Source organism: Alexandromys fortis, unplaced genomic scaffold (genome assembly GCF_014885135.2).
Source record: "Alexandromys fortis isolate MF-2015 unplaced genomic scaffold, M_Fortis_MF-2015_v1.1 scaffold_42, whole genome shotgun sequence".
Lineage (NCBI taxonomy): Eukaryota > Metazoa > Chordata > Mammalia > Rodentia > Cricetidae > Alexandromys > Alexandromys fortis.
Window position 1 is genome coordinate 11,056,033 of NW_026067934.1, and position 20,073 is coordinate 11,076,105.

The 20,073-nt window shown below is 47.7% G+C and overlaps 1 long non-coding RNA gene across 2 annotated transcripts; it reads left to right on the top strand.

The window, feature by feature from the left end:
• The first annotated feature begins 9,345 nt into the window (after positions 1-9,345).
• Positions 9,346-16,589, top strand: LOC126504078 (uncharacterized). Of its 2 annotated transcripts, XR_007592492.1 has the most exons (5): positions 9,346-9,512; positions 9,910-9,977; positions 12,595-12,855; positions 16,138-16,330; positions 16,438-16,589. It is a non-coding gene; the product is annotated as an uncharacterized lncRNA (long non-coding RNA). The 2 variants fall into 2 exon arrangements; XR_007592491.1 differs by lacking the exon at positions 12,595-12,855.
• The last annotated feature ends 3,484 nt before the right edge of the window (positions 16,590-20,073 follow it).

Consider the following 20,073-nt stretch of genomic DNA (forward strand, 5'->3'; position numbering starts at 1 on the left):
CTGTGCTCTGGGATCATCTGACACCTTGTTTTCAAGAGTTGCGTTTTTCCTCTCCTTAACACATCTCAATTCATTGTCCTTAATTGGCTCTCAGGAAAAGCCCTCCATCACCAACAATGGGGATATTTCTAATTTTCAGAAATATCCTAGCCGGGTGGTGGTGGCGCTTGCCTTTAATCCCAGCCCGTGGGAGGAAGAGGCAGGCGGATCTCTGTGAGTTAGAGGCCAGTCTGGTCTACAGAGTGAGTTCCAGGACAGCCAGGGCTACACAGAGAAACCCTGTCTCGAAAAACTAAAGATATTTTCTCAGTTGAGGTTTCCTCCTTTCAGATAACTCTAGCTTGTGTCAGGTTAACATAAAACTTGTTAGCGCAAGTGGCCTCTTGTAAACGTGACACAAAACCACATCACTGTTAAGCCGTAACCCTTCCTTTCTTATTCTTCCCAAGGTCACATATCAATATATATAATATAAACATTCCATTTTGAGACAGAGTTTTTCTGGGATTAATCCCTCTGCTGGGATTAAAGGTGTGCACCTCCACTGCCCAGCCTAAATATTCCAAATTTTAAAAATCTCAGTCTTTAACAATTCAAACACTTAAAAGGTCAGCCTCCTTAAAATAGTCAGTCTTTCTTAAAAATCCAAAGTTTTAAAATTCAAAGTCTCTCAACTGTGGGCTCCTGTAAAATAAAAATAAATTAAATGCTTTCTTACTTCAAGAGGGAAGAACCAGGGCACAGTCACCATCTGAACAAAGCAGAACCAAATCCCAACAGTCTAAATCGCTCAGTGTTCAATGCCTGGCATTCACACACAATCTTCCGGGCTTCTCCAAGGGACCTGGGCCTCTTCTCTGGCTCTGCCCTCTGCAGCACACACAGCTTGTCTTCTAGGCTCCAGCTGGCTCTATGCCACTGCTGCTGCTGTTCTTGGTAATCACCCACGGTGCTGGCATCTCCAAAAACGCTGGAGTATCTAGCTTAACTGGGATGAAGCCTCACCAACAGGGCTGTCTTCAGGGACACAGTGCCAAGCCTCAGCTGCTCTCCATCGACCCCTTTGTGCCTTCAAAACCAGTACCTCTGGGTGACTTTTTTTTTTCCCCCATTTGCCAAAACAGGATTTCTCTGTGTAGTCCCGACTGTTCTGGAACTTGATCTGTAGATGAGGCTGGCTTCAAACTCAGAGATTTGTCTGCCTCTGCCTCACAAGAGCTGGGATTAAAGGCATGTGCCACCACTGCCTGGCACTTGGGTGACTCTCACCCTACCAAGTTCAGCTGCCAGCAGGAGGTACAACCTTGGCTACCTCTGTGGCTGCATCTGTGTGCTGACCCAAGGGAACATTCCCCGATGACTTCGCCTCGATGATGCTGGTCTCTTCTTAATCACAGCTGAGTCTTCAGCTCCAGCTGACCAGCATCCATTGTCCCAGCAAAGCAAGGTTTACTTTAGTGGTTCTGATCTCTGGTTAATCACAGCCGATTCTTCAGCTCCAGCTGACTAGACATGACAGCTTCTTCATATGAAAGGCCTGATAGACAGCTGAGTCTTCAGCTCCAGCTGACCAGCATCCATTGTCCCAGCAAAGCAAGATTTACTTTAGTGGTTCTGATCTCTGGTTAATCACAGCCAATTCTTCAGCTCCAGCTGACTAGACATGACAGATTCTTCATATGAAAGGCCTGATAGAGTCTTTGCTTCCCTCTGAAACTTCACAAGCCAGGCACCCATCAACTGCTTTGCTCTCAATAACTTCCAAGCTCCTATAGAATAGTTCACTGAGATTTCAACACTTACTGACTTTTCTGGTACACACTTCCAAAGTTCTTCCATAATCCTCCCGAAAACAGCATGGTCAGGTCTGTCACATCAATACCCTACTATTCTGGCACCACCTAGCCAGCAACACGACGGAGGGCCACCTCTTCCAACCCCAGCTTTACTCTGTTCTTTGTGTAGGGCTGAGGTCTCGAGTGGGCTTTCTCCTGTGCAGTTTGGCACGTTCCTTGGTGTCCTCCTTGCCCAGCTCACCTTTGGACAGTGATGTTGGTGAGACTTTCAGAGGGTAGCTTCTGATGTTACCGGGAGACACAAACTCGCCTCAAATTCCTGATCCTACGGCATCTTTCTACCTCCTCTTCTTCAATGGTTCCTGAGCCTTTGTAGATATGTTCATTGGGACTGAGTTCCACAAGTCTGCATTTTGTTTGGTTGTAGTTTTCTACAGTCTGTTGCAAATAGAAGGTTCCTTGATGGAATCTGAAGACTACCCTTATCTATGTATATAGGGACGAATGTTTATAGATTATTATTAGGGATGATGCTGGTTTAGTAAACTAGTGGTTGTAGATTCTCCTCCATGATTTTACTTGCACTGGTTAAGGTATCTGGATTTCCAGAGCCAGGCATAGCATCTCTCTTGTTGATCAGGTCTTACGTCCAATTAAAGAGTCGTTGGTTACCACCAAGGTATGTGTGCCGCTAATCCATCTGGAGGGTTGGTTGTGCCATGTTGCCTGTTGATGTGGTTCCTAGGCACTGTAGCTGGGTGGGACTGTTGGTTGCCTTCCTCCTTTGGATGTTTGCCAGCACCTTCTGGTACCATGGAAGCTAGAATCAGGAAGGAGGTACTCAGGTCAGTTCCAGCTGAGGGGTCCCTGGGCCCTGTTTCTGAAGTATGTGGTATCTTCATCAACAGGTACTTACCAAACCATAAAAAGGTACTTTGTTGGTGGTGTTTGCTTGTTTGTTTTGAGGCAGAGAGTATCACTGTATAGCCCTGGTTGCTCTAGAATTTGTTATGTAGACCAGGCTGGACTCTAAATTACAGAGATGCGTCTGCCTCTTGAGTGCTGGGATTAGAGATGTGTTCCAACACACCCAGGACTCAAGACAGTTTTAAAATTAGCTTATAACAGAATAAGTTTTCATGTGGGGCTTTTGTACGTATTTAATTTTATTTGCTCTGTTCCTAGCTCCTGCTCCTTTGTCTCCCTCTTGCGACTTTACCCCCATGCCAAGATCTTTCCTTCCACTTTGTTCCGTTGTCTTCCTCATGCCCTTCCCTTGAAGACTCCCCCAGTCTCATTGCTCCTTTCTTAGTTTCCTGGCCTAATTATGTCAATTTTAGCAAAGCTGCCCTTTGGCTGTCCTGTGCACACAGGAAGGGCTGTCCTCGTTCTGAATCTGACCTCAGTAGCCACCAGGGTCTGAGTCCATCTGGAATCTGCTACTAGGGATATTTCCTTTTATGTGCGTACCGCGGCTACTGTGCAAGTTTTTTTGGGATCTCCTGGAAAGTCATCAGGTTCAGTGAGCATGATCCAGTTGGGTTGGGAGCATAGCACGGAAGATCCTTGAACCCACAGATCTCCAGAGGAACCAGACATGTTAGGCACACAGGATTGTCTTTCCAATTGGAAAGATGAAAAACCAGTTCTTCCATCCAGAAAACTGAGACTTAGAAATGATTAACAGCCCGGTGATCTGCGTTATCTGTTGGGCCAGGCCATACCAAGCTCTTACAACCAAGACTGGAGGTGGTTGGTAATCTATTGACCCTTATAGTTGGAGGCGTCCACAAGCTTCCCCATCCAGGATCACAGGTGGCTAATAGCCCAAATGACCTCTACACTCTCTGTCTGACTGAGACCAAGCCAGACCCTTAGGCCCCTTAGTTAGTACAGGTGTCGTAGTTCTAGAACCCCTTGTCTCGGAAGAAATGACATGTACCCCGAGTTAAGTTTCAGTGTAATTACATTTTCTCGTGAACCAGGAAACTTTTTTCCACATTGTACTGGGCTTAAATACATTGGGAATAAACTGCCTGTTATTAGACTCCCCGCCATCTAATCCAGGTTGATGGAGTCAATCAGTCTGCACTGGATTTTCATTCTTATCTCCTTATGCCACTGCTTCCTTGTATGACACCTGCAGGGACCCCTTACAGAAGGGTCTGCTAGAGGCAGTGAGTGCAATAGGAAGGTTGTCATCATGGCTAAAGGTAGACAAACAGGTTGCGAGAATCATTTCCAGTTCAGAGAAACAGTATAGGCTACTATCCCTCGATGCGTGGCCTGGAACAAGATGCTGGGGCTCAGGTCTCCTTGCTAGCTGAGTGTTCTGTATGTCCTCAGTAGCGATTCCCCCCAAACTTCTCTCCTTTCTCTCTCTCTCTCTCTCTCTCTCTCTCTCTCTCTCTCTCTCTCTCTCTTCCTGATACAAGGTCTGTTTCCTAGGGTGGCCTGGAGCTCACTGTCATTCACCTCTCTCTCTCATCCTCCCAGGTGCTAGAATTCTCCATTTTTACATCTGTAAAATGGGGGAGTTAACAGTACCTTCTAGGTAGGAGTCAATGCTTGCGGCGTCTTCAGCCATGTCTGGAGCCAGTTCTCACATCAGAAGAGAGACGTGGCAGTATTTTTAGAAGACTTACCCACTCTACTTTAAATAGAGATTTACTTATCTAGTCAAAGTTTATTTTTGCAGCCCCATTTGAACCCCATAGGACGGTGCTTTAGGTCCGTTCTATTTCTGTCCAAGCCATCGGGCTGCTGAAAACCCTACAGCAAACCGAGTCTGGGTCCCGCAGCCTCCGTGGGGAACCTCCTTTTTCCTCTGTCGAATCTAAGAGAAAACGGGACCCTCTTGAATGGAATGGACTGTATCTCACCCAACTCCAGACCCAACAGAGCCAGTTCAAAAAGCCCCAGTAAATTGCCACCACCCTCATTTTCCGGGGGAGTTACCACCCCTCTTTGCATATACTTTGCTATTCTTTGCCACTAGGTCTGCTGCCTTTGATCAAAAATTTGGTGTCATATTTTATCTTTTTTGATGTAGGGGCTCACATATCAGGCTGGCCTTGACCTTGCTATGTGATAGATAGAGGGTGGTCTTGAACTTAGGAGCCTCCCGCTCCTACCTGCGGAGTATAGATGTATACCACCACTCCTGGTAATGTGGCATGGGAGCTTGGCATTCCTGTCCAGGTCTCACCTTTTAAACTGAAAGCATTCTCACCAATTCAAAGAACACCCTGCCTTTCTTAGCGATCCGGCTACCTCCAGCGTACCCTGGATGTCTGAAAATACTGAGAGGAAGGAAAGGGCTTGGGACGCCTGAGTTAGGGAGGTAGGCCCAAGGCAGAGGACAAAGGTTCAGGCTGGGCCTTGCAGAGGCTCTTGGGGGAAGAGAGGAAACCCAGGCAGGCCTCTGATACTGATGTAGTCCCCTCCTCCCACCTCAAAGAGACTGGGTTGCGGCTCTGATGGCCGGAAGTGCCGGGGCTCAGGAGCTGCTGCTCCAGAGCTCAGTCTGCATGCTGCCGGGCTGGGATATTTATAGCACGGGCCTTTCTGATTCTGTCTCTACCTGGATATATGCGGCCTGTGGCTGCCGCACGTGTGGGGACTACGGGGACACACATCGATTTAAGGGGCTGGTGCTTGGCCTTGGGACGCAGGCTCCGGTGGAAGTTACAAAGTCTAAACAGAGGGCCGGGCAGGGGAAACATCAGACCGCAGCTCCACCGTGCAGGGCAGCTTGTGCAAAGAGCTCGGTGGTTAGGCCTGGTGAAACCCGGGGCTTTCCAACCTGGTGTCCTAGCTGTGGCGGCTGTGGGCGCGGTGAGGCAGGTGTGGGTGGCCAGGGACCTGTCTCAGTTTCCTCCCCGCCCTGGCAGTCAGGGTTGTCTCTGCAGCTACTCAGAAGGGTTAAAGGCCAAATCGACGACAAGGACTTTTCTTTGTAGAAGGAAAAGAGGGTCCCAGAGAGGTCGTTGTGGCAATCTTCTTTTCAGACTCAAAACTACCGACTCCACGTTTGCAGACCTGTTATCGCCATCTGCACCTTCAATTTTCCTTAACCACTACCACCTGTCTGGCTGCTGGCAGACAGCAATGACATCACTTTAAAATATATAAATAACTGACCTCCCTGCCTTCCCAACAGTGATTGCAATTCAGAGGGCAATGCTTAAAAGCAATGAGGACGCCACTACCGAACCTTTAAAGCTAAAAAAAAAAAAAAAAAAAAAAAAAGAGGAGGCTAGAGGGCGTAGTGGCTCACGGCTTGTCTTTCCAGCACTAGGGGAACTGAGGTAGAAGGATGCTCACGAGTTCGAGCCCAGTCCGGGAAAATTTGACAAGTGGAAATAAAAAAAATAAATAAACGAATAAATAAATAAAGTGAGAGCCTAGTCGAGAGCAGGCCCCGCAGGAGTCAGCCGCCTACAGGTCTCTGAGCAAAGCCGGCCTTGACTGTTCCACTGACTGGGAAAGAGGCTGGAAAGAGGCCAGCCCAAGATCTTGTGAGGGAAGTAAAATAAAGAACAGTAGCGATGACCTAGAGCAACGAAAATACAGTTGACACTTGTCCCAGCCTTTCTTTTTCCCACTTAACTTTGTCGCAACCCAGATGAGGTCACCATTGCACAACGGGGAAACTGAGGTTTGGGAACTAGGTTAAGGAACTCGTAGCTTCAGACCCAGATCCCTGTCCCTCGCGTGGGCGCCGTGGCCACCCGGCTTTTCCACGCGGGCCGGGGACAGGTTCTGGCACAGAGGCACAGGTCTTAGGCTGCTGGAAAGGCCGGTTTGGTGGCCCGGGACGAGGGGGCGGCTGGCCGGGGGCAGCTGGCAGTCAGCTGGGGACGGGACCGCGCGCGGCGGGAGGCGAGCAGGCCACATACCGCGCGGCGCAGAGGAAATAGCTGGAATTCCTCCCGCGGCGCCGCGCTCCGGCAGCCCGGGCACGCGCAGCCTGCGGGGAGGGCCAGGGGCGCGCGCCAGAGGTCCGCGTGCTCGTGCCCGGCCCGGCCTCGCGAACTGCTTTCCCATCCCGAGAGCTCTAGCCAGCCACTCCCCGCCAGCATCTGGGTCGTCTGAGCCGGGAGATGGGGAGAGGGAAAAGGGGGCGACACCTGGAGAGAGGCACCGCACGAAGGGGCAGACTCCTCGGGTCAGCCAGGTTTCCTGTTTGTTGGTCTCTGGCTCAAGCCTGAGAGCTGACAGGGAGCCATGGAAGGCCACCTACACAGTGGTACCCCAGCCAGGGAGGAGGCTGCCCTCTGCCCTCCAGCAAAGGGGATTGATTGCTAAGGGACTGGACTTGCACCAGGCAGTGGGCTGCCACAGGTGCCAGCCTTAGTCTTTGGAAAGCTGTGGCCAGTGATGTCACCAAATGTTCTAGGCTCTTTCCCTCTGGGCTTCGAAGTCCTTGAGGCAGCAAGGAGTTCCCTCTTGGGGTGGAAGGGAGGAGGCTGGACCCTTAGAAAACTGTTGTTGCCAGGTGGTGAGGACTGGGAGGTAGAGACAAGGGAGGGCAATGAGAACTTAAAGTAAGTACCGAACCTGGACCCCTCTCTGTACAGAGCCATGGAGGCACGAGAAGGGGATGGAAACTTAGCTGAGAAAGCTCCCCTCTTCTGAACAGAACCAAAGTATGTGAGCAGGTTGGGAGTTAAGAGGTGGGAAGGTGGATGGAGGACCCTGGGTGGGGCCCACACAACTTTTCCTAGGAGCCTGGTACAGGCTCTCCCCACTTTCCATTGGGATTACTGGTTCAATCGATCATAGCATTTGAGCTGGTGAGATGGCTCAGGAGGTAAAGGTGCTTGAGGCCAGGCCTGAGGATCCGAGTTCAAGTCCCTGGACCCCACGTTGTGGAAGTAGAGACCAGCCATACACTCAAAATGCTCATTCGACTCACATCTTCTACCATCTATGAATTCTTCCCTGGTGCCCGTATCTTTCATTCTGTCCGTTTCCGTGGCCTAAATGATTGTTCCTTCCACTCTGGATTGTGAACAAGTGGCTTTCAAGTTTATTTTCCTAGTGAGATATTAGCTCTACAGAGGCAGGGACCCTCTGGATCTCCTTCGGGGACCTACTATCTAGTAGAGCGCTAGCCTTACAACAAAGACTGTTTAAATCAAAGACTGTTGAATGAATGAGAAGGATGAAGAAGAAATTGGCCAGGCTCAACACAAACAACACAGACCAGGGGCAAAACTGGCCAAAGTGGAGCCTGGTCCTGAGGACTAGGACTGTGACTCCCAAGAATGCCGTGAGCTTCCTGCCTTGATTCTGATCTCAGTGTCACCTGACACACACACACGCACACACACACACTCCTGCCCTAGCTCTAGGTTCTGATTTGGACTTACTGATATAGGCCAGTTTTCCTCCTCCCCTTAACTTCCACACTCCCAATACTCCTGGCCTGCTTAGAAGGTTCGGATTTCACACAAACTGGTGTTCTTTGGTCATTCCGCTGTGGCTCCTAAGTGACCTAGTTCAAGACTGGGGACAGAAATGGCTTTTGCTAAACTGTCTACCCCCAGGGCAGGGTGGCTTCAGCCTCAAAGCAGGGTGGACTTGGAGTTTCCCAAACTGACCCACAGTGCCTGAGTGCCAACCTCCCCACCCCCACTGCCTTCCAAGAAGCCAGACAAAGGCCTGGCTGGAGAGGGACTCCCCTCTGAGGAAGTTTTCTGATGAGGCCTGGGAGGAAACAGGAGCTTGAAGCCCGGCCCATCCTAATGCATCTACCCTTAGCTGGGGAGGGAGGTCCTGGGTAAAACATCATTTCCAGAACTGCCCCAGACACTCAGCCTTGAGGAGCAGGCCCAGGAAGCCTTGGCAGATCCTTCAGACATAGCCAGCTCACACCATCGGCAATGGTTCTGGGAAATGGGGCTCTCAAATTCTCCCCTACATTTCTCATAAGAAAAAGGAACAGATTTTGGCATCTTTGCTCCCCAAACAGGAACTGACCAAGACAGTGACCCCTGGTAGTCACTTCCTCATCCAGGGTTCACAAGGGGGTAGACTTCCTCAGCCCTCTGATCTTCCCAGGGATCTGTGGGCATAGGAGCCCCAACAGGGGAGAATGGGGGTGGGGGAGGGCAGGAGGGTGATCTCTGAGGACTGGGAAATCCAGAAACCTGATAGGGCAGAGCTAGGTTGGTGGGTACCTGGCGTCTAAGAGTTACTCAGTGAAGTAGTTATTTTTATCTTGTTATAGAAAGAGCATCACTACTGTGACCTCTTAGGGGTTCATGGTTTCTTGGACCTGGGCCATTTTGGGGTGGGGAGGAGGAAAGGAATGGCCTCAGCTGGAGCAGCCGAGCAAAGCGAGCTCACCGCTGAGAGGTGGGGTGTGAGTGGGGACCAAGGCCTGGCAGGAGGAGCAGTGGACAAGCATCAGAGGGCCCTCTGAGCTGTGAGGAATTCCCCAGGGCCGCCCCAGGAGGCCTTGACTCTTGACCAGTGCTGGCAGGACAAGACAAACCCAGCTCAGAGGAAGGCACGAGGCAATGGGGGAGGAGAGGGGAAGGGCATGCAGCCTGCAGCCTGCAGCCCTGTGATGACGACTCACCCAGACCATTAATGCGGTTTACATTCCTGGCTACTCACGGTGGGCAGCTGGATGGACTGGTCACTGTGAATAGGTCTTTGTTGGTCCACAGGTTTACAGTAAAGCGAGGACATCTGTGTTAATAGGTGAGGTGGACAGAGCCATCGTCTACTGACTACTTCTGTCTGGGCAGGCTAGTGAAGGGTGACTGAGGTGTTGGACAGGTTGAACCACAGATCTGGGCTCTGAGGAAGGTGGCAGTTGAGTTGGGGATGGGAGACCATAGTCAGAGGGGTTGGGGAGGTGCCGGGGGTCTGAGGTTCTGTAGGTCAGCAGGGTGTTCCTTGGACTCCAGTTTTGGGGTACCTTGCTTAACGGAACACTCCTCACACTGATGGGGAGAGGGGCATGGAAGGGGAAGGAGAGGTCCGGGGACTTTAAAGCCTGTTGGTGTCTGAGATGCCACTGAAATGTGGGCACTGAGCAGAGGACAGAGAAGGTTGTGCTGGCCTTGTGTTCAGAAAGCGTTATCTCTCTTCCCAGGCTCTAAGTGTCCAAAGACGGCACACCAGGTATCAAAGTCAGCCAGAAGATCAGGGTCAGAAGCCACGGTGAGTAGGTGGAACCCTCAGGGTGCCGGCAAAGGCTGGGTTTATTGTTTTATTACCTTGCCTTGTTGACTGCCCTGTGACTTCTCTCGGTGTAACTGTGAAATCCACTTCCTGGGAGGTCTTTGCTGGTCTGCCAGCCTCTCTACTTCTCATTTTCTTTGGCTCCTCTGGCTCCTGGGTCACCCATAGAGTAAGCACTTCAACAGTTTCACAATTTGCTAGTGTGTGTGTGTGTGTGTGTGTGTGTGTGTGTGCATGTTCGCTATAACTGTTTGTGTGTGTGCTCCATGTAACTGTATGTGTATCTCTGTGTGTGCACTGTACGAGTGTGTGCGCTGTACCTGTGTGTGTGTGTGTGTGTGTGTGTGTGTGTGTGTGGAGGCCAGGGGCCTACATCAGGTATGTCTTCATTTGCCACTTTCCACTTTATTATTTTTTAAAATTTTTACTTATTTTAATTTTATGTGTATGATTATTTCTGTCTCATATGTGCCCCACACGCACGCCTGGTGCTCTCAGAGTCTCTGAAGAGGGCATTGGAACCCCCAGACTTGTGAGCCAAGAACCAAATTCGGGTCCTCTGTAAGAGCAGTAACGCGGCTGGGCAGTAGTAGCACACCTCTTTAATCCCAGCCCTCGGAAGGCAGAGGCGGGTGGGTCTCTGTGAGTTTGAGGTCAGCCTGGTCTATAGAGTGAATTCCAGGACAGCCAGGGCTACACAGAGAAACCCTGTCTCAAAAAGTTAAAATTAAATAAATAACAAAGAAAAGAAAAAGGAGCATTAATTGCTTTTAAGCCGTTAGTCTACACTGGCTACTTAGAGAGCACGGGGTGTCAGCTTGTCTCAGCACTGAGTTTCAAAGGTGCGCTATTCCTAGCCTTTTACATTGGTGCTGGAATCCAAAGTCTTGTGCTTACAGGGCAAATACATTATCGGTTGAAGCCTTCACCCCAGTCACTGAGTATTTTCTGTCTTTAATTTGTTTAGAGATTATGCAGGACAAAATTATTTAGGGGTAAGTAATGCTTCTGCCTGAACTAGATGTACACCCTCCCCTCAGCCCTGTTAAGTCTGGAGATCTTTCTAAAGCCTAGTAGGGTCCGAGAGGTAGCTCGGTACAAAGAGGGTAGCAATTTTCCTGCTAGGTGTGATTTTGTGGCGCCACCTGCTGGCAATCTGGAGATATACATATATTTAAACCGAGTTTCGCATGATTGTATGCATAAAGAAACCAAATATTGGGGCTGGAGGGATGGTTCAGAGGTTAAGATCACTGGTTATTCTTGCAAAGGACCTGGGCTTGGTCCCCAGCACCAACACGGCAGCTCGAAGATGTTTGTAATTTCAGTTCTAGGAGGGATCCAAGACTCTACTAACTCCATGGAACTGTATTTGAGTGTCTATACACACAGGCAAAGCATAGACATAGAATAAAAACAAATATTTATTTTTGCTTTCTTTTTAAAAAAAACAGGGTTTATTTTGTAGCTCTGGCTATCCTGGCACTCACTCTGCAGACCAGGCTGTCCCTAAACTCGGAGAGATCCGCCAGCCTCTGCCTTCTGAGTGCCACCCAGCCAAACCAAATAAGTCTTAAAAAAAGAAGCCAATTATTAAAACCTATAGAGCTTGGAAGTACCACCATGACAGAGTGCTTGCCTAGCATGCCTGAGGCTTTGAGTTCAACCATCAGTGCCACCAAAGACGCAAGCAAACAAACAATAAAGCATTAACTACGCACAATGAAACACATACATGCTCATCACAGACACATACATATGAACTCAGATACACAGTGTAGAAATTTAACATCTAACATCACCCACCCTTATGACTCCAATAATTTCTTGTAGTCTAACAACATAAAGCTTGTTTCTTTATAAAGACCTCCTCCCCTGTCCCAGGCCTATTTTGTACCCTAATTTCTAGCCTAAGAACACACTCCAGAACTCACTTGGTAGACCAGGCTGGCCTTGAACTCAGAGATCTGCCTGCCTCTGCCTCCCTGGTGCTGGGATTAAAGATGTGTGCCCCCACTGCAGGGCACACCTGCTGATTCTTTAAGACTATGCTCTCAGGCTGGGGCTGTAGCTGAGTTGGGAGAGTGCCTGGCTTGTGTGCACAAACCCCTGTGTATGACCCCTGGAGTCACATAAAGGAGGTATAGAGGCACATGCCTGTGATTCCAGTATTCAAAAGTAGAGGCGGAAGGAGCACAGATTCAAAGTTGGGCCAGTGAGATGACTCAGTGGGTGAAGGCACCTGACAACCTGAATTAGAGTCCCAGAACCTGCATGGCAGAGGGAGAGGCTTCACTCTCTCTGACCTCCACAGCTGAAGTGTGACAAAGCCCCCTCCACCTATATATACACATGCGCAATTCTCTGTCACTGTCTCTGTCTCTCTGTCTCTCTGTCTCTGTCTCTCTCTCTCTCTCACACACACACACACACACGACCAAAAGCTTAAAAAAAACTATAAAAATAACCCAAGGTCCAGTGCTACCATCTTGGGGAAGCCATTATGACCACTTCTGCTTCTGAACTTTATAACTTTATGGCATTTTATTGACTCTCATCTTTCCTGTTTGAGAACTCATATTTTCTTCTTTTATAGTCCGACAGGTTCCTAGGGGTAGGCCTTGTCTTTGACTCACGTTTCTGCTGTCTGGTGGTACCCGTCACAAAATGATGTCTGGTGGTCATCGTGCACAAAAGCAGGGACTCAGCAAGTGCTTGCTGATAGAGGATGACCATGGGCGTGGCAGAGGGTGAAGACAGCATACAGGAGCCCGTGTCTTCTCACACAGCTTCTCTAGCCCGGCAAACAGACACGTGTTTTATATACAAACACCGGGACACATCTCTGCACCCACAGGTCTGTGGAGCTATTTTCCCTAAGCCAGTGGTTCTCAACCTTCCTAACATTGGAGTCTTTTAATACAGTTCCTCATGTTGTGGTAACCCCCAACTATAAAATTATTTTATTGCTACTCCTTAACTGTAATTTTGCTACTGTTATGAACCATACTGTAAATGTCTGTACTGTCTGATGTCCTTAGATGTTGCCTGTGGAAATGGTCGCTCAACCCCCAAAGGCGTCACAACCCACAGGTTGAGAACACTGCCCTAAACCAAGACCTTTTCTGATCCTTTTGTCTAGTTTTTCCATTTCTACTTGTCCTGTTAATCCCATGCTGAATTTTATCATTGCTTCTTAATTTTTAGTGCATGCCAGTGTACATACGAAGGTTCATTCATTTGGCCTTTATGGTGGAAGGAGACACAGTTTTGGTTTTTTTTTTTTGTGAGCTAATAAATTTTACTGTGGTTAGTTAATATGGTTGAGGAGTTACTTGCAGGAATAGAAATGACTCAAGAAGAGCTGTATCACCGAAGTCCACCCCAGCATGGGTGACAGTTCATAAAAGCTGGGACACTAGAGCACACCGCATACCCTGCAGGCAACTCAGCAGGCAGGGGTGTCCTTTGGTTGGTCTAAACCTCTTCTAGGCAGTTCCGCTGGTTTCTGTTTCTTCCAGGCGGCTGGTCAAATCCCAAGAGTCTTCTTTGTAGCTTAGCTTCTTCTAGCCTTCTTTGAAGCTTGGATCTGTTAGTCTGAGCTGTACTCTCAGCTTTTATCCCCTCCTCGCAGCAGGGAGGGACCCCCTGGGCCTTGTCAGTTTCAGGATCTCCTGAAGCTATTTGGAGTAGTTTACCTTCCTGGTTAAAGACCTTCCCTTCTGGGTGGACTGTTTTAATCACAGAGGAAACGAGGCACAGTCTTAATAACGCTGGGCAAGAAGGCGAAGCTTCCCTTTGCTCCACAGGGAGATGCCGTCTTGGCCTTCCAAGGCTTTGTACTACGAAAGCATCTTTTGAAAGAGTAGGGCCCAAGGCAGGTAGTGCTTCGGCTCATAAGATGTGTAAAAATGGGACAAAGCTCCGGAAAATCCCATGTTTGCCTGGGGTTTTTGCCTGCAGGTGCTTTGCAGAACAGACACAGGACTCTGAGAGACCCCGGGGTCCTCATTTAGAGTCCGGAGGCACCTGGAGAGGAAGGGACTGCGCAGGCACTACAGCGTCGCACACGGTGTTTCCATCAGGGGGCTGGAGGTCAAGCAGATTCCACAGGGACGTGGGAGATCTTCCAGCTATAACTGGAAGAGTGGCGAGGAGGAAGGCACATGCACGGGCTCTGTGGTTTGCGAGTCTTAGTCATAAAAGTCTTGGTCTGCGATGCTGTCCTGAATAATCCCAGGCCTGGTGGCCTATAAACGACAGGAACGTATTATAGAGGCTGCGCATGTCAGGCCAGTGCCAGCACGAGTGGGCCCTGGGAAGAGCCTCTTCCAGGTCTTTCATCTGGTAGAAGAGATCTAGGAGCTTGCTAGACAGACAGAACACTGTATACATAATAAATAAATAAATCTTAAAAAAAAAAGAAAAATAGAGGGGCTGGAGAGATGGCTCAGTGGTTAAGAGCATTGCCTGCTCTTCCAGAGGTCCTGAGTTCAATTCCCAGCAACCACATGGTGGCTCACAACCACCTGTAATGGGGTCTGTGGTGCCCTCTTCTGGCCTGCAAGCATACATGCAGACAGAATGCTGTATACATAATCAATCAATCAATCAATCAATCAATCAATCAATCTACCACATGGTGGCTCACAGCCATCTAATAATGAGATCTGGTGCCCTCCCAGAAGGTCTCTTATCACTATGTAGCCCAGGCTGGTACTGAACTCATGTTTCTGCCTCAGCCTTCAGAAGACTGTGATTAGTCTGGCTTAAGGTACAACATTTATTTTCTAGAACTAAGGACTATAATATGTAAAGTGAAACAGTCATCATTTGGGCTTCCAGAACGTTGATTAGATATTGCAGAAGATGATGTCTGTGAACATGCATACACAACAACATCCCAAACCGCAAACCAAAAAAACTCTCCTAAATCTATTTAGACCAAAGCTTTCAGCACAGCAATCTACAGGGTAATTTCTTCAACCTAACGAATATGTAGTTAGAGTTCCAGATGGAAAACCAAAAGTGAGGGTGGAAAAAACACACTGGAAAATAATAAAATCTGAAAACAACATCTTGAATTTTGGAGGAAAATGGATGGAGCTAGAAAACATTATTTTGAGTGAGGTAACCCAGACACAGAAAGACAATTATCACATGTACTCACTCATAGTGGTTTTTAAACATACAGCAAAGAAAACCAGCCTACAAATGACAACCCTAAAGAACTTAGACAACAATGAGGTCACTAAGAGAGACTTCCATAGATCTAATCCACATGGGAAGTAGAAAATGACAAGATCTCCTTAGTAAATTGGGAGCATGGGGACCATGGGAGAGGACTGAAGGGGAGGGGACTGGCAGGGAAGGGAGCAGAGAAAAATGTAGAGCTCAATAAAGATCAATAAACATATTCAAATATGATGGAAGTTACATATTCAGTTATAATGGAGTTGTATAAACACAAAGAAAACCACACAAGCACTTTATAAACCTAATGATGAAAAGAAAAACAGTAGATGATGGGAGCTGGAGAGATGGCTCAGTGGTTAAGAGCATTGCCTGCTCTTCCAAAGGTCCTGAGTTCAATTCCCAGCAACCACATAGTGGCTCACAACCATCTGTAAAGAGGTCTGGTGCCCTCTTCTGGTCTTCAGGCATACACACAGACAGAATATTGTATACATAATAAATAAATAAATATTTAAAAAAAAAGAAAAACAGTAGATGAAGGAATGAATACCACCTCCTCTTCAGGAATTCGCAAGGCCCTTTCTGCTTGCTGCCCCTGAGAGGTAGCAGCTGTGTTCTGCATGCGCCTCAGTCCTCACTCAGGCACGCAGCAATGAAGCCAGAGAGCCACAGCTCAAAAACTCTGAAACCACCAAGAAAATGGGTTACAGGAAATGAGCCTCCAGATTTCCAAAGGAATCAGGTTGGCTGGGCGGTGGCGCTGCATACCTTTAATCCCAGCACTTGGGAGCAGAGGCAGGCAGATCTCTGTGAATCTGAGACCAGCCTGGTCTACAGAGTGAGTTTCAGGATAACCAGGGCCACACAGAGAAACCCTATATTGGAAACTAAAAACAAACAAACCAAAAAATCAAGTTGTGTTTCTTTCCATATCCAAATGCAGAGGAAGATATCAAACCTTGGGCAGTAGGCTGTGGGAGAGCCTCCATGTATGCATATGCCTGTGTCTCAATGAAGATGACTGACCAGGTCCTCCAGGAACTGTCTGGACAGAGAGGGAATGCCTCACTTGCTGAACAGGGTGGAGTCGCGTTGGGGAGCAACCCAGCAGGCTATTCCTGTTTGAATGAATCCAGGTGAGACTTTTACAGTTTATAGCCAACACTTCAGCATGTTGAAAGATACGGAGGCGGTCCCATGATGTCACACGTGGATCCATTCCTCACATCCGTGTGCCTTCCAGTTATAGGTTCCAGATAGCGAAGACAGTAGAAGAATCCATGGGCAGTGGTCACACCCCGGTCTCCCAAGTGTCCCTCAAGCTACTCCTCAGCCACATTTTTATTCCAACACTTAGCCCTACTTGACTCAAGACGCCAATAAAATCTTTTTATTAGTTGAGATTTTGTATCATGGTTTTTGATCATATTTACCCCTTCACCAGATTTATCTAAGACCCAGCCCACTTTCCAACCTCCCAACTTTCTATCTTCCTTTTTAAAAACCCATCAAGTCTAGTCAGGGCTTCCCATACTCTTGGGCGTGTGGCCCTTCGCTGGAGGCAGTCAACCTCCCATGGATCACACCCTTAAAGAAAACGGACCTCCTCTTCTAGGAGCTATCAGTTGCCAGTAGCTCCTCGCCCAGGGGTGCGACTTTGTGCCAGCTTTCCCTCGCCACGCTGAGGTTCAGTACGGCTTGGGCTCGGCCAGGTCTTGGGCACGTTGTCACAAACGCTGTCACCACCCACCTTTTATCCATACGTACAACTCACACATGGTTGTCTCCCCGGAGATACACTACTTCAGTTTTGACCTGTGTGCATCACCCCGCATTACGGGGCGAGCAAGAAATGATGCCACTGCATGGACCGTCAAGCTGTACTCTCCAAGGAGCAGTGCGGGAAGTCTTCACATGAGAACCTAGAAGGCTACCAGACTGACCGCCAGAGCTGCGGCAGCTGCTCTCCTCCCATCTACAGAAACAACTGGACGCCAGCGCACAGAGGCCATGGGGGGGTCACCACAAGGAAGTGGGGAGTGGGGAATACGTGTCAGTAGAGGTGGCTCTCCCCCAAGAAAACACTGAGCAGGAGGCTGTCCAAGGTCGGATGATTTACACTTACATTCCGCTCACCATAAAAGGTGAATTATTGAGACGGGAAGGGCCTGAAGGATCTGTTTCACAGAAGAATATTATTTGATGGTGGTTTATTATTTTTTTTTTCTAGCAACACTTGGGCAGGCAAACCTCTCTGGCCTATTTCTTAATAAGGAAAGGCTATTATATTTCCTAAGATTTTGTTAATACTTCATGGCGGAGTGGCTGGAGAGATGGCTCCGTGGTTAAGAGCATTGCCTGCTCTTCCAGAGGTCCTGAGTTCAATTCCCAGCAACCACATGGTGGCTCACAACCATCTGTAATGAGGTCTGGTGCCCTCTTCTGGCCTGCAGACATACACACAGACAGAATATTGTATGCATAATAAATAAATAAATATTAAAAAAAATACTTCATGGCGGAAAGTTTTGTCACAAGTGCATGTGACTTTCTACCTAATCTCGGTAAGAAGTGTCTAGAAGTGTTTTTTACAAACAAGGCTTCCACGTTTTCATTCTAAATAGACAGATAAGAAAGCTAAAGCAGAACAGATTTTATTAACGAGTTTAGGCTAGCTTAAATCTCCAAATAGTTGTGACAAATGAAATGAGATGCGATCAAGCCATGTTGTCCTGCAACAGTCATTGTATAGCAGGAATGCATTTGCGTTGTTTCAGTTATTAGGTAGGTGCTGTTTAACACCACCGTCGGCTTCCTGAGTGAGCTGCTCATAGACTAAGACAGATGGAAGAGTCAGGCTCACCACACACACACACACACACACACAAACACACACACACATACATACACACACACACACAGCAGAAACTGGTGCCACATGCCTGCAATCCCAGCGCTTGGGAAATGGAAGAAAAGGCACACACACAGAAACATCTCAGGCTACAGATAGCGTGTTCTGGGCCAGCCTGGGTTACATGGAACCTTGTTTCAAATGAAAGGAATAACAACGGCAGCAATGAAAACCAAAACTCAACTCCCAAACCACCAAAACCAAACAGAGAAGAGCATGGCAGCTTCAGTGCTGCTAGGCAAGCTCTCTACCACTGAGCCCAGCATGTAGGCTTCACTACCGTTTTCTAGAAGCAATCTATTCTGATGTCACAGGAGGAGAAAATCCGGCCTTTTATACAAGTCTATAGAAACCTGACTTAATCAAAACAAAAAAGAGCAATGTTTTGATAGAGTACGTGCTCTTACAGGTGCCTGGGGAACAAAGCGCTCAGTGTCAAAGAGCAGGTAAAGCTGACTCCCCAGCTCATCCCAGTAGGAGCCCGGACTGTGTGAGAGAAGGAGTTTGTGGATGGAAAAGACAGAAGCTGTTTGTGTTTGTGGGTCTGGGGGAAATGAGCCTCCAACACAGCAGTGAAGACATGGTAGAACCAGAATGTGGCAGCAACAGCTCCCCCCATGTTATTTATCACAAGTGAAGTGTAGCCGGAGGGAGAGGAGGAATCAGTGAATTGTGACTATTAGGATTTCTAAAAGTTGGCTTTTGTTTCTAAATTGTATTGTATTCATCATATATTATCTCACAATTACTAAACAAAACATACACAGGTATCACATGAAAAACACCCAAGGTTCAAAGGTCTGCTTATTTGTTTGTTTGGATGTGTGCTTGTGTCTTTGTGTGCGTGTGTGATGACAACTTACCAGAATTGGTTCTTTCCTTTGCCACGTGGATCCCAGAAATTGAACTCAGGCTGTGAGACTTGGTGGCAAGCACCTTTACCCACTGAGCCATCCCGCTCACCCAAGCATTGCTCTTCTGGACACAAGAATTCACTGCATTGCCCAGGCTGTCTTGAGCTTCTGGTGGGCTCAAGCGTTTTTTCTGTCTGGTGCTCTGAGCTCACGTGCTATGACTTTAGTTACTGAGCTATACTTCCAGGCTGGTAGAAAGGAAGGGCACACCAACCACACTACAACATAGTCCTGCTTGAACACTGCAAATGCTTTAACTGAAAGAACATGGGTGACTAAAGAATCTGACCAATATCTTATTCACAAATGCTCAAATCCAAATGCGGAACACAGACAGTCACACATGCGCAGAAAGGGATCGGGGCACATACACATGTACCTGCATGCACAAGAAGGTGCACATGTGCACATGCATGTAAAAAATGAATCAAATCCATTAGAATAATGGAATAGTCAAAGCAATCCTCAGCAGAAAGAGCAATGCCTCATGCCAAGGTACACTACAGAGCCATAGTACCGAAGTATGCACAGTACTGTCATGAAAACAGAACATAGCCCTGTGGGAGAGACTTGAGGACTCCGAAGTGAACCTTAGGTTGTTTATATCCTTTGGGTTTAACTAGGCAGTTGGACATATATGCATAGAAATTCTTCCCTTTCTATTATTATTTTAATTTATCATTATCATCATCATGATTATTTGTTTTTTGAGACACGGTCTCTCTATGTAACTCAGCTGTTTTGGAACTCACTGTGTGGGTTGGCTTTCCTTTCACAGAAATCCACCTGGCTCTGCCTCCCTATTCCAAAACATTGTTTATAAATGTTCTTTTATATTTAAAGAGGGATATGATATAGGTATGAATAATTTGCATTGGTATAAATCTTGGTTTATTGATATAAATTCAAGGTCAATCTTGTTATATGTATACATATTTCTGCTCTTAAGGTATTGTGATTGTGTAGTCCATTTAAAAATGTAATGTATAAAAAATGTAGTGTATAATTAGGAAATATAGGTTGTTAATGGATAATCACCAATAATAGTCAAGCT